Source organism: Taudactylus pleione, unplaced genomic scaffold (assembly GCF_031769625.1).
Source record: "Taudactylus pleione unplaced genomic scaffold, aTauple2 ptg000068l, whole genome shotgun sequence".
Classification (NCBI taxonomy): domain Eukaryota; kingdom Metazoa; phylum Chordata; class Amphibia; order Anura; family Myobatrachidae; genus Taudactylus; species Taudactylus pleione.
This window is the reverse complement of record NW_028284470.1, coordinates 3,100,517-3,113,764: the sequence shown is the minus strand read 5'-3', so window position 1 is coordinate 3,113,764 and position 13,248 is coordinate 3,100,517. Positions and strand designations below refer to the sequence as shown.

The 13,248-nt window shown below is 46.9% G+C and overlaps 1 protein-coding gene across 2 annotated transcripts in view; it reads right to left on the bottom strand.

Annotated features, from left to right (window-relative positions):
* Window positions 1–12,878, bottom strand: part of RAI14 (retinoic acid induced 14) — a 181,230-nt gene extending 168,352 nt beyond the window's left edge. The window contains exon 1 of one of the 2 annotated variants that reach the window (XM_088466963.1): window positions 12,556–12,878. The gene's annotated coding sequence lies outside the window, so the exon portion shown is untranslated. The remainder of the gene's footprint in view (window positions 1–12,555) is intronic. The other variant, XM_088466964.1, reaches the window with a different exon arrangement.
* Window positions 12,879–13,248: the final 370 nt, after the last annotated feature.

The window sequence follows — 13,248 nt, the reverse complement described above, 5'->3', positions numbered from 1 at the left end:
TAGGCTGCATTATAAAAAATATCTGTCCAGGAATCAAAATGGCTGACCCCTCCCCAGACAGTGATAAATATAAATGGAAGACCAGAACAGAGTGCAAAGTAAATTAAAATGTAATCCATTCAAATATTTGCATTTAATATTTTATACTTTTCCAACACAGTAATATTATTTGCGATTGTGAAATTTGTTTAGTACGATCCCAGGAAAATTATTAAAACCAAAATGAAATAAAACAACACTCTGCCTGTGGGCCGCCACAGGGACTAGAGGAAAAAAAGTTCCAGTGAGTCAGGAGCTAATTGAACAGGATGAGACACCAATTCTAATCCGAAACTGAAAATCCAGCACACATATGCAGAAATCCCCTCACGTACCATATGTCAGGGACACATATTCACATGTTACATTCACCGCATTTCAGATCCAGTCTCTCTCTTATTAAGTCATTATTTAAATATGTGCAATAAAACAGACCACGGCACAGATAGCCTTTGACTCCCAGATGCCGGAAATCATTACAGGAGCTAGCATATTGCCTCAAGTAATAAAGAAGAAATGCCATCTATAATAGGTTTCCTCATGAATCACAGAAATGGGAACCGGCTGGCAAAATATTATTCCTACCGTGTGCACTGGATGACTGGGAAAGCATGAATGTGGGATCCGCTAGTTTTGTGAAGAAGATCCTTGTGGGAGACTATTTATCTGGGAACCAATTTCGGCAGGATAATCAATGTACCAGAGGGTCCGTTTGATGTCCTGCCTTGCCGATGTAGGCACCACTGCGACTGAAAAAACTCCATCCTAAATTCCACATGTAGGGCCTTATTCTGAGTCCGGCACTGCGCTGCCCGTGTCAGCGTCTTTTGCCGGTATGGCTGCTGCGACTTTATGCAAATACCGCTACAAGTCCTTCCCTGGTGTAAATCCGTGCGTCTGTATGTGCAAGACGCACACGCTTGAGTGCCTTCACACGCTTGGCGAATCTATAGAAGCAACTTCAAAACACCAGCCCTAAGGCAGATGTAGATTATTTGTCTGTGCATGGCCTCCTACGTGAATTATACTGTGTCTCTGTATGCAGTCGCTATTAGTGACACGCCATAAGGTTTTCTCCGTGCGACCGCTCAGCCACCTCCCTGTCACTGCCAAGGAATGCCCAATACGTTTTCAAAACAAATGACATGCGCCTCCCGTGCACCTCAATCACTGCTCCGACTCTTTGCATACGGCATCTGGATCACGCACAGTGCGACTTAGACGTAGAGAAAAAAAAATCACCCCATTGCGTCCGGCATCGCTGCTGCGCCAGACTTAGAATCAGGTCTATGATATATTAATAGGGAACATTTATTTTACTGTGTTATTTAATAACAGGGACTTTTTGTTTGTTAAGGTTTGACTTCCCTGCTCCCAAGGCTAAATTATCAGTTGAGCAAATTGTCTTGAGGAACACATCCACTAGAGGATTAAATTGAGCGATTAAACGATAATGATATCGTTATCGTTCAATAATCGTTTAAAAAAAAAAAAAACTAAAACGACCAGTGATGCGCGCTCCCGCTGGTCGTTTAGACATCTATCATCGGGCAGACATGCTGGACAACCTGACGATATCATCAGGTTCAGCATGTTTGCAGATGATTGATGTGTCTACACTGAATGACTGCTCGTTCACTGTAAGCACATCACAGACTGACGAACGACTGCACGCTTACAATGTCGTAGTCGTGCAGTCGTTTTCATGTCTTCTAGTTGATGTGTGCCTTTAGGCAGCATTTGGCAATAGATAGCATGTCCTATTAAGTGTACGACCGCCCCCACTCTCCGCCCCTGGCTTGTTGGCCTGGACACATAACCTAGTATGACACTTGAGCTCGTCATGTCACAAAGACACATCGCAACATGAAACAATCACTGTAAAGACAAATCCTTACAATGGTCTAATGAACCATGGGTGTGGTCACAGGAGTGGGCTACGTCCCATCTGGTCGATGTCAACATGGTAGTTTTCTTCCAGTTCTGTCCCATACAGAATGCGCAGAACACCACAATCATCCGATTGCGTGCATAATCGCAGTTGCAATCCTTGCTGAATCAGACCCTCTGAACGCCGACATTGTGACTGCATACCCTTCCCATACTGCATATACAACTTATCAGGGTGTCTATATATTAACAAAACAAAATGGGAAAATCTCCCCATGTTGGGTAACAGCAACCAAGTGTAACTCCGTACTGTCTATTCTGCCATTGTCTGGTGTACGGAAACCGTTGATATATCTGTGAACATATCTAATTGGCATTTACAAAGCGTCAATGTCATAGAGGTTAGCTTACCAAGATAAAATGCATGCACGTTACCAAGTTAAAGGTTATAAGCGAGCATGGCCTTTGTTTAGGCTTTGTGCATGTTCTGTCTATGCTTATATTGGTTCTATACATTGCTTATTACACTGATACATATTTCGCTTGATTTCTTGGTTTAATTGCATTTATGCTTTTGGAGATTCATTTATATTGTGCCTTTGCCCGTTTTGTATTTTGCTTGTGTGACCTGTCTGGTTTATGTACTATGCTCTGTTTTCCTGACTGTTCTGCGAGGCGTTTTGTGGCACCTAACATACAATATTAGTTATTAGGTATAACAATAGTAGCATTGTTGATTATGAAACTCATTTTTGTACAGAGACTTTAGTGTAAATGAAAGCATTCCTGTAATACAGTAACGCCACACAAACTACTGGAGTTTAGATAAACATGTATCGTATAAGCTGGGAGAAACCCTCTGTATAAACTAGGTTATCAGTTAATGCTGATCTCTAATTGCCTTAAGCAAGAGTCCTGGCAAATTATCTAAATAACCTGTAATCCACGGCTTTGTCCGGCACCCTGTGCATTGTACGCATCCTGTGAGATTCACACATTTATGTATAAGGGGCCCATTTATCAAAGTATATCTGAGGTATAATCCCTGAAAACACCCGTTTTCAAGGGTTTACCTCAATTATTAAGTATCCCCCGGATGTATTAAGGAGGGACCGCAGCAAGTATACCTGCTGTGATCCCTCAATTACCGCTGGCTGCCACATTCTCCAAAGGTTTCTGCGGGGGATGTGATGCTGCCAAATTTACCAATATCCGGAATGTGATGCATTCCAGATATTGGTCCCAGCAGCTAACGTTATCTGAAGATGGCGTTAGCCACTGTAGCCTATGGGCTACACCACACATAATTAGCCGGCGGAGGGATCCTCCGGAACCTTCCTCGGCTATGGCGGCTGTGCATATGCAGACCGCGGGACCGCGCATGCGCAGCAGCCTTGGCACTGGCCTCCGGGCACATCGCAGGGACGGGCTCTTTTTGGAGCCCGTGTCCCTGCATGTCCCGGATGATACATCTGGCCGCTATGATCGCATTTTGCAATGCGATCATGGGCGGTACTGACATGTCCTGATCGCGTTGCAAAAGCGATCATTAACAAAACGGAGTCCTAAAGAGTGACTGCTGCTGGGCCGATGACTGTTTGTAACACAGTGACAGGCAACCTGGTACACCTAGGGGGCCACACTGGCACCTAGGGGGCCACGCTGGGTGGCCATCTAACCTTCAAAAGGGACGCACATTACCCGTAATTTCAATAGTAAGTTAATTTACTACGTTTAATCAATGTAGGACACTATATGCTGACCTTTGGGGGTCAACCAGGTAGACACTGTGGAGGGGCGTGGCGTGGACAAGTGGGTGGCTTGTATGGGGGAGAGGGGGGGTGTGATGGCGATCGCTTTATTGTGGCCCCTCCCTCTGCTATGCAATGCTCTGGCCATGATAACAATTCAGTGCAAATCAATGAGTAAAGATCCCTAGGGGTGTATTTACTAAAGTGCAGGATTTTAGAGTTGTTGCCTATAGCAACCAATCAGATTTTACTTATCATTTATCTAGCACCTTCTAGAATAGTAGTAAATATATAAAACATACTGACAATGCCAATAGGGTCCATTATTGCATTGCTCCAATGTTTAAAATGGGTTCCTAGAGAAGCCCATTTAACAAAACCCATATAACTGTTCTGCAGTTCTATTCAGATCAAAATAATGATAAAAGATCACTCTAGGCCAGCATGATGCCCAAGATATATATCTGTACATCACCTGCTTTATAGATGATTGAATGTGCCTTTGAGGATTTATACACCATATTCCAGAACGAGAGCGGCTGATAATCGCCGGTTAGTCAGATGGCATTACAAAGGGCTGTTAGAATGGCTCAGCAGGCAGATGAGAGGTCAGGATAATCCACGTTTATTTTAATGAGGTCAGAATGAATAGCCAAATGTATAATTCCACAATGCCTCGCCCCACGGCTGCAGCTGGTACCCGACGACTGTTACTAAATTATTTGCCAATGTGCATCGAGAGCCAGAAAAATGACTCTCTCAGAACTTTATTTCCTCCTTAGTTTCATACAGTACATTTTACTAAATCAATGATTAACAGGAGCTACTGAAGGAATGATTGGAAGTTATGCAGCAGGATAATTAGGGAGTACTGCTAGGAACACAATGATTAGATGCACTGCTTCCTGTTTAGGAAATAAGAGCCAACTATATCTAGCTAAGGGCTATCTATGCCTGTTGTATTTTATTTTTTTCTTAAGGTTAGGATCCTCAGCATAATTTATGTGTGAAGGGAATCTTAGTAACCGGCCAGTGGATTTATAGAGGAGTAGGAAACAAAACATCTGCAACAGCTACAGGCTACAGTAATGGTGCATACACACGGTCAGATATGTCAGATGAGCGACTGAACGATTTGAACGATTTTAGACTGTGTTAAAAATTAGGGATGTGCAGGCTCGGATTAGTTCGGATTTTCCCGTCAAATTCTGACTTTTCCCACCAAAAGTCGGGTCTCAGAAAGAGGCAAAACGTCATCTTTCATGGAAAAACATCATCTTTCATGGGGCTCGAATCAATTGCCCGCGATGTAAATAGCGCCGGGAGATAGCTCCCGGAGCTATTCTATTCTTCGCGGTGTTTAGTCGGAGAATGCCCGTTCTCGCCACTAAACACCCTGTTTAAGGCCAGAGAGCGGGATTCAACGACCTAACTTCCCAGAGCGATGCTGTTTTCCAGGCACAAAAGGTAGAAAACAGCCTTGTGCCAGGACTTCTGCTGGATTTCTGCTTGCATCCCCAAACTAATCCGAGCCTGCACATCCCTAATTAAAATTAATGGAATCGTCCAAATCTGACTGCAAACACATCAGATGTCAGATATCGTTATCTGACAAGTGGGAACGCGCATCGCTCATCGTTGCAGGCTCACATGTCAGATTTTCGTTCAGATATGAACGATTGAACGATTTTTTAATTCGTTATCGTTCAGATCCGACAGAAAATCTGACCGTGTGTGCACCATTAGCTGTACAGGAGGGACAGTAGATGGCACCGTGGGCCTGATTCAGACCCGCTCGCGAGCGCTCGCAAGCGGGTCGATGTTGGCCCAGTGCGCATGCGCACGACGGAGCCGGCTCCGTCGTGTGCATGCGCGAGACCCGGATAGCGACGGGCAAACCGTCGCTCCGGGTCTCGTACCAAAGGGGGCGTGCTGTAGATGTGGAGTGACAGCACGCCCCCTTTGGTGGGCGTGCCGGGGGCGTGGCTGCCCAGACGGAGGCGTTCCCATGGGAAAACCTAGCGTCTGGGGCTGGCCCCATTAGCATCACTAGTGATGTCAGTGGGAGTGCTCTCGGCTCTGTTTGAGCCAAAAGCACTCTAGGGCTTGCGGCAACGAGATCCTACCACAAGGGTCTCGTCGCAAGCCCGATGGTCGCGATGGTCTTGACCATCGCGACCATCTTCCTGGCCGCTCGCTATAGCTGTGGGTGGTCACCCACAGCTATACGAGCGGCCAGGAGGCCGCTCTAAAAATTAAGAAGGACGGCCCTGATTCAGGGCCTGTATCTTAAGTTGTCACAGTATAGTCTTTCTGTTATAAAAGTGCCCTCTCTTGTAGGGTCTTGTTTGTTATGGCATGTTACGTTTTACATGCACTGCTCACTGTAAGGTTTATCGCACAATCTTTCTATGGGAGAGGTGAATCAAGCCTTGGGGAATTCAATTGTCTTGGTCCCTCCTCGTGCCCGACGTAGCTATTCAACTGTTGCTCCTGTCGGGAACGAACAGCTGCCGACGCCGGCTTTCAGCTCGCACCCCCCCAGGGGGTGCGAGCTGAAATGCGTGAAAAGTAACCCCTTTGGGCGCCCAAACGGCACTTTTCACAATAGCGCCCAGCACTTTGGCTGGGTGTAGCCATTTTACATGGCTAAACCCAACCTCTTTGGGCACGATTGACGCGAAGATCGGCATCAATTTAATAGCACCCTACTTTACGTCACTTTAGATGGGAGATCGGGCACACTAAAACAATTGAATACCGCCCTTGGAGAGACATGAAGTGGAGAAGTTGCCCAAAACCACCAATCGGCTTCTGTCATTTCAAAGGGCACGATTCTATTCAACGCAAAGTTGTTCTCGCGCCTAAACACCCTGTTTAAGGTGTGAGAACGAGCCTTCCCCGACCTAACTTTGCGCAGAATTGAATAGCTCCGGGAGCTGATTCCCGGCGCTATTCACTTTGCGTTGAATAGAATCGTGCCCAAAGCTGATCGGTTGTTATGAGTAACTTCTACACAAAATCTCTCTTTCTCACTTATTTTTGTGATGCTTGAACAAAGAAGCGTATTCTGCAACAAAATGTATGTCGTGAATAGCTTTGTTCAGGTCCATACACCCCTTCTATTTACTTCATTTTCAGGCCCATAAAAGCTAAAATAGTGGGAATCTGGCACCATTTACGATTAGTGAGCTGAATGAAGAGTTTCAGTTATGGAAAAATAGGAGTTAAAGATTTAATGTGTAAAAATAGAGATTGTCCTGAGTACTGTCAGTCAGGGAATGTGAGAACCCTATGCTGGGTGTCAAGTTAATAGGTAGATCCATTAAGTATGAAGAACCCCTTCCCTATCTATGCAGCCCAAGACAACTGAACGTCACGCGGAGGAATTAACTGCGTGTTTTATGGTAAATAATATATTTAGAATCATATTGGCTGCTGCTCGCAGCTTCGCCCACGATGAAATGGCTTCTATCAATATTTTTTATTTTTTTTAATTTGAGGTGTTCTAGTTGTATTGCTTTGCATAAGGGCCCGGTCGCGGGAGTGGCCCACGTGACCAGCAGACTGGTGCCAGCAGCACCTTCACCCACCACTCACATCAATGTCACTGTGTGCCCTGTGCACAGACTGCTATGTAGCCTATCCTATTCACCCACCACTCGCACCAATGTCACTGTGTGCCCTGTGCACAGACTGCTATGTAGCCTATCCTATTCACCCACCACTCACACCAATGTCACTGTGTGCTCTGTGCACAGACTGCTATGTAGCCTATCCTATTCACCCACCACTCACACCAATGTCACTGTGTGCCCTGTGCACAGACTGCTATGTAGCCTATCCTATTCACCCACCACTCACACCAATGTCACTGTGTGCTGTGGCACAGACTGCTATGTAGCCTATCCTATTCACCCACCACTCACACCAATGTCACTGTGTGCCCTGTGCACAGACTGCTATGTAACCTCTCCTATTCACCCACCACTCACACCAATGTCACTGTGTGTACTGTGCACAGACTGCTATGTAGCCTATCCTATTCCCCCACCACTCACACCAATGTCACAGTGTGCCCTGTGCACAGACTGCTATGTAGCCTTATCCTATTCCCCCACCACTCACACCAATGTCACTGTGTGCCCTGTGCACAGACTGCTATGTAACCTCTCCTATTCACCCACCACTCACACCAATGTCACTGTGTGCTGTGGCACAGACTGCTATGTAGCCTATCCTATTCACCCACCACTCACACCAATGTCACTGTGTGCCCTGTGCACAGCATGCTATGTAACCTCTCCTATTCACTCACCACTCACACCAATGTCACTGTGTGTACTGTGCACAGACTGCTATGTAGCCTATCCTATTCCCCCACCACTCACAACAATGTCACTGTGTGCCCTGTGCACAGACTGCTATGTAGCCTTATCCTATTCACCCACCACTCACACCAATGTCACTGTGTGCCCTGTGCACAGACTGCTATGTAGACTATCCTATTCACCCACCACTCACACCAATATCACTGTGTGCTGTGGCACAGACTGCTATGTAACCTCTCCTATTCACCCACCACTCACACCAATGTCCCTGTGTGCCCTGTGCACAGACTGCTATGTAGCCTATCCTCGTCAAGTGAACGCAAGCACAAAGCACCTCCCCCACCCCTTACCGGCCGTCCTCATGGTGCCACACCTATCTCACCAATGTCACTGAGTGCCCTGTGTACATACTTCTATGTAGCCTATCCTATTCCCCCACCACTCACAACAATGTCACTGTGTGCCCTGTGCACAGACTGCTATGTAGCCTTATCCTATTCACCCACCACTCACACCAATGTCACTGTGTGCCCTGTGCACAGACTGCTATGTAGACTATCCTATTCACCCACCACTCACACCAATATCACTGTGTGCTGTGGCACAGACTGCTATGTAACCTCTCCTATTCACCCACCACTCACACCAATGTCCCTGTGTGCCCTGTGCACAGACTGCTATGTAGCCTATCCTCGTCAAGTGAACGCAAGCACAAAGCACCTCCCCCACCCCTTACCGGCCGTCCTCATGGTGCCACACCTATCTCACCAATGTCACTGAGTGCCCTGTGTACATACTTCTATGTAGCCTATCCTATTCCCCCACCACTCACAACAATGTCACTGTGTGCCCTGTGCACAGACTGCTATGTAGCCTTATCCTATTCACCCACCACTCACACCAATGTCACTGTGTGCCCTGTGCACAGACTGCTATGTAGCCTTATCCTATTCACCCACCACTCACACCAATGTCACTGTGTGCTGTGGCACAGACTGCTATGTAACCTCTCCTATTCACCCACCACTCACACCAATGTCCCTGTGTGCCCTGTGCACAGACTGCTATGTAGCCTATCCTAGTCAAGTGAACGCAAGCACAAAGCACCTCCCCCACCCCTTACCGGCCGTCCTCATGGTGCCACACCTATCTCACCAATGTCACTGAGTGCCCTGTGTACATACTTCTATGTAGCCTATCCTATTCCCCCACCACTCACAACAATGTCACTGTGTGCCCTGTGCACAGACTGCTATGTAGCCTTATCCTATTCACCCACCACTCACACCAATGTCACTGTGTGCCCTGTGCACAGACTGCTATGTAGCCTTATCCTATTCACCCACCACTCACACCAATGTCCCTGTGTGCCCTGTGCACAGACTGCTATGTAGCCTATCCTAGTAAAGTGAACGCAAGCACAAAGCACCTCCCCCACCCCTTACCGGCCGTCCTCATGGTGCCACACCTATCTCACCAATGTCACTGAGTGCCCTGTGTACATACTTCTATGTAGCCTATCCTATTCAAATGACCACAGGCACAAAGCACCTCTCACCTCACCGGCTGCGCGCATGGTGCCACACTTATCTCTTGCATTGATGATGTCAATAAATAGTGTTTTGTAATTGCTCAGCTTTAACTTGACGGATGGAGATGGAACAAAGTGCAGGTTATTTCTAGGAGTTTCCACTACACAATGATGCAGTTTTCATTGATATTGCCTACTTGGAAAAAATAGACAGACACAGCGTTGTTATTCTATTAGTATAGTCAGGCCTGGCCAACCTGTGGCTCTCCAGCTGTTGTGAAACTACACATCCCAGCATTCCTGGCCACAGTTTTAGCATTCCCTAATAGCAAAACTGAAGCAGTGCATGCTGGGACTTGTAGTTTTACAACAGCTGGAGAGCCACAGGTTGGCCATTCCTGAGTATAGATATATAGCCCACAATATTATAACTCTCTTTGCCTTGTAGCTTGTTTATCTCACAGTTGGGTAGCAACCTGTAGTCAGAAGAGACTGTTGTGAAGTCACTGGGTGTGTGATTATACAGCTAAGCAGGGATGCGATTGTTATTATACACAGATGTAAAAGATTTTACAGAGTGGGACATATATCCTCAGTTTTATTACCATGTTTAAAGCCTCTTAATAACTCTAAATAGGGCAGTAAACTCGGTATTCATTCTACAACTGAGCTTGGAGACAGCTGAAGATCTTAAGTGCCTTCCTCACTTAAGGATACAGCAAGACAACTTTCCGCTCTTCCAGGGACTTACAGATAAGGCTCATTACCCACTAGCATTACAAATTACTAGCTGCTTTTAGCAGTAATAGCAACCCATAAATGGCTATGGAAGCTATGCCTTGCAATGACCCCATACCCTCTTGTTGCAGTGTGACAGGATGCTGCCTGTCCTATTTAAGTGTGGACCAGCCACAAAGCCTCCCTCCCACCCATGACTGTAAGTGCCGGTTATCAGGCCTGATGATGTTTGATTTGTGTTGACGCCAGCGGGCAACCAGCCTTAATAAGGGTTGAGATCTTATGTACTGTGATTAAATGCTATTTATTTTTATTTATTTATTTTTTGCATTAGCTTGATACACGCAACTCATATGCTCTATGTTCACATGTGCTCCGGAAACCATCGTACACAAGCTACGGGCAATGCAGAGCCACCTGGAACTCGCCGCATCTCCACTTGCAGCGGAAGGAGTGTAACTGGGTAGTAATAGGGCACGTAGGCATAGTTTATTAAGATCATACCCATGGAACCGCGGCCAATTCAGGGTTGTGTATACGTTTAAGTACGCCTGTATTCAGCAGGATCTCTAGGACCATGGATAGGGCTGGCGTTAGCTCGCACTAGTTATAATGACGGCTATGAAGCCAAGCGTTTGAATTGTAGCAGTCAGGTCGCAGCGTTGCATACAAGTCGGAGTATGGTGAATAACTACATCCACGCAGGCGACGTGGGCGCTATCACGACCAACTTGCATTGCACTGTGCGTCAGACCCATGGTGATTAAACAATTCAGGACAAAGAGTGGCATGTATTTCCCATTAAAAATGAGACGTCTTCTGACCATGCGTAAAAATCCTGTCTGTTTACGCTCCGTGACCCCCTCACAAACAAATGGCAAGCCTCCGAGTCTCCTCTCATGAACCCTATTCTGTTCTGCCAAGTGCAAACCATACAGCTTCCTAGTTATGCCATACCCCACTAATATCCAATAGTTTGGGGCACCACCACCAAAGACGCCATTCTCACTAAGCTGCCATATTATTATTACTCTTTATATAGTGTATTCAGGTTACACAGCGGTGTACAGAGAATAGATCACATGCAGAAGCAGGTGTCCGATGCAGAAGGAGTCACACTACATTCACAAACATGTACAAGTGGATTTCCCACATCATTAATAATCCTAAAGTGCCCTAAAAGGCTGCTTCATACACATAAACCCAGCACAAAGCAAGACGAATGCTGCAATGATTACAGCAAAATATAGCAGTGTAGTTCCCGCACCAAACATGGCAGAAAATGAAAAATAATAATAAAGGTGCACGCATGACACAGACGACACGGACGCACATGACACGGACGCACATGCCTTAATAAAATATTTATTTTCAATACTGCGGTCTGACTTTCTGTGTAAGCCCAGCCAAGTGTACCCTCTAATTTGATGCCCGCCACAAAAAAAAAAGCTACAAAAACAATTGTCCAAACTTAAGTCATCCAGGGTCTTAAAGTTTGGGTTAAACACCCTGTAAGGATGGGCAATAAGCACCGTCCCCCCCCCCAGCAGTTGTAGAACTACATATCCCAGCATGCCCTGTCACAGTTTTGCTATTTGGCCATGCTAAAACTGTTGCAAGGCATGCTGAGACTTGTAGTTCAACAACAGCTGGGGGGGGGGGGCTGATTGCCCACCACCTGCATGCATTGCATGTACATTTTGCCCATATCTAAATCTTTTACAAGAGTTGTAGTTGAGTACATGCAGTATGACCATTCATAGGTGACATATATCCTGGTGACTTGGATCAGAAGACTAACAGCCATGTAACATGCAATAGACTTTCATGTTGCACCATTCAGCAACTTAACATTTACATCCTGGCATCTGTAGAGTTCCCAGCTGGGGTCTAGACAGGCTGCTGCAGAACATCTTTCTGGGACATGGCTCCAACTCCTACAAGCATTTCTGCTGCCTGATAAGATGTTCAGCAGCAGCTGAGCTGCATGATCGCTGGTTAGGTTGCCCTATATACTGTTTCACTGTTGCAAATACTGGGCTGCACATGGGGGCAAGTGATAGCCATTTGCCTATAGTCTGGCAGTGCTCCTCTGAACCATATGGTCCCTGCAGCTTCATGTCTATGCCCCCAGCAGCCCATCCTCTCCATACCTCATTGTCCAGATCCAGACACAATCACATGGGAAGAACCTGAAGCCTCAGACACCCAGTCCCAGCATTAGTACCAACACAATAACCCTATTCAGCCCCCAATTCCCTGCAAAGTGCCTTACCCAGAGCAGTGATCTCCTGCTTCCCCTGGTATTCCACAGGCTGCTGATGCTGCTGCTGGCTGGAGAGGTGCCTGATCCCTGGCACATGACAGGAGGGCAGGGGGAGCTGGTAATGCCGCCTGGCTATGTGCCTCCCAGCTCAGGAGCACCCTGCCTGCCTCTGCTCCCAGTGATCACTGTTGCAGTACTTGCCGGCTTGTGTTCCCCTCACATAACTCTGAGTCCTGATCTTTGTACTTTTCTTGTCTTTTGTTTGCAGTTTGAAAGCAGCAGGCTGGAGGCTCTCCGGGGCCACCTAGTGGCCTATCCGCGCCATAGCCGCTATACACAGTGCCACTGTCACAAGCTAGGAGTGGCCAGTAACAAAGGTGGTGCATTCCGTCAGCAGGAATGTTAGAGCTGCTGCATCCCTCTCCACCCTATGATGCTGCTGCAGTGGTTTAGTCCAGTCCAGTCCATTGCCTGTAAAGGCCCACATACATGGTGCGACATAGCAGCCGGTCCGACGGATTGGTACGATATTGCTGATATATTCACTTGATCTGGGGATGGGATGTACGATTCCATGCAGCGCTGTGCGCAGGGGCGTCTTAAGAGAGGAGGGGGCCCGTGTGCACTCCCCATGCGGGGCCCCCTCCTCTCTCCCCGGTGGCTGGCAGCCGACTGACGTGGCTGGCCACCGCGGCCATTTTT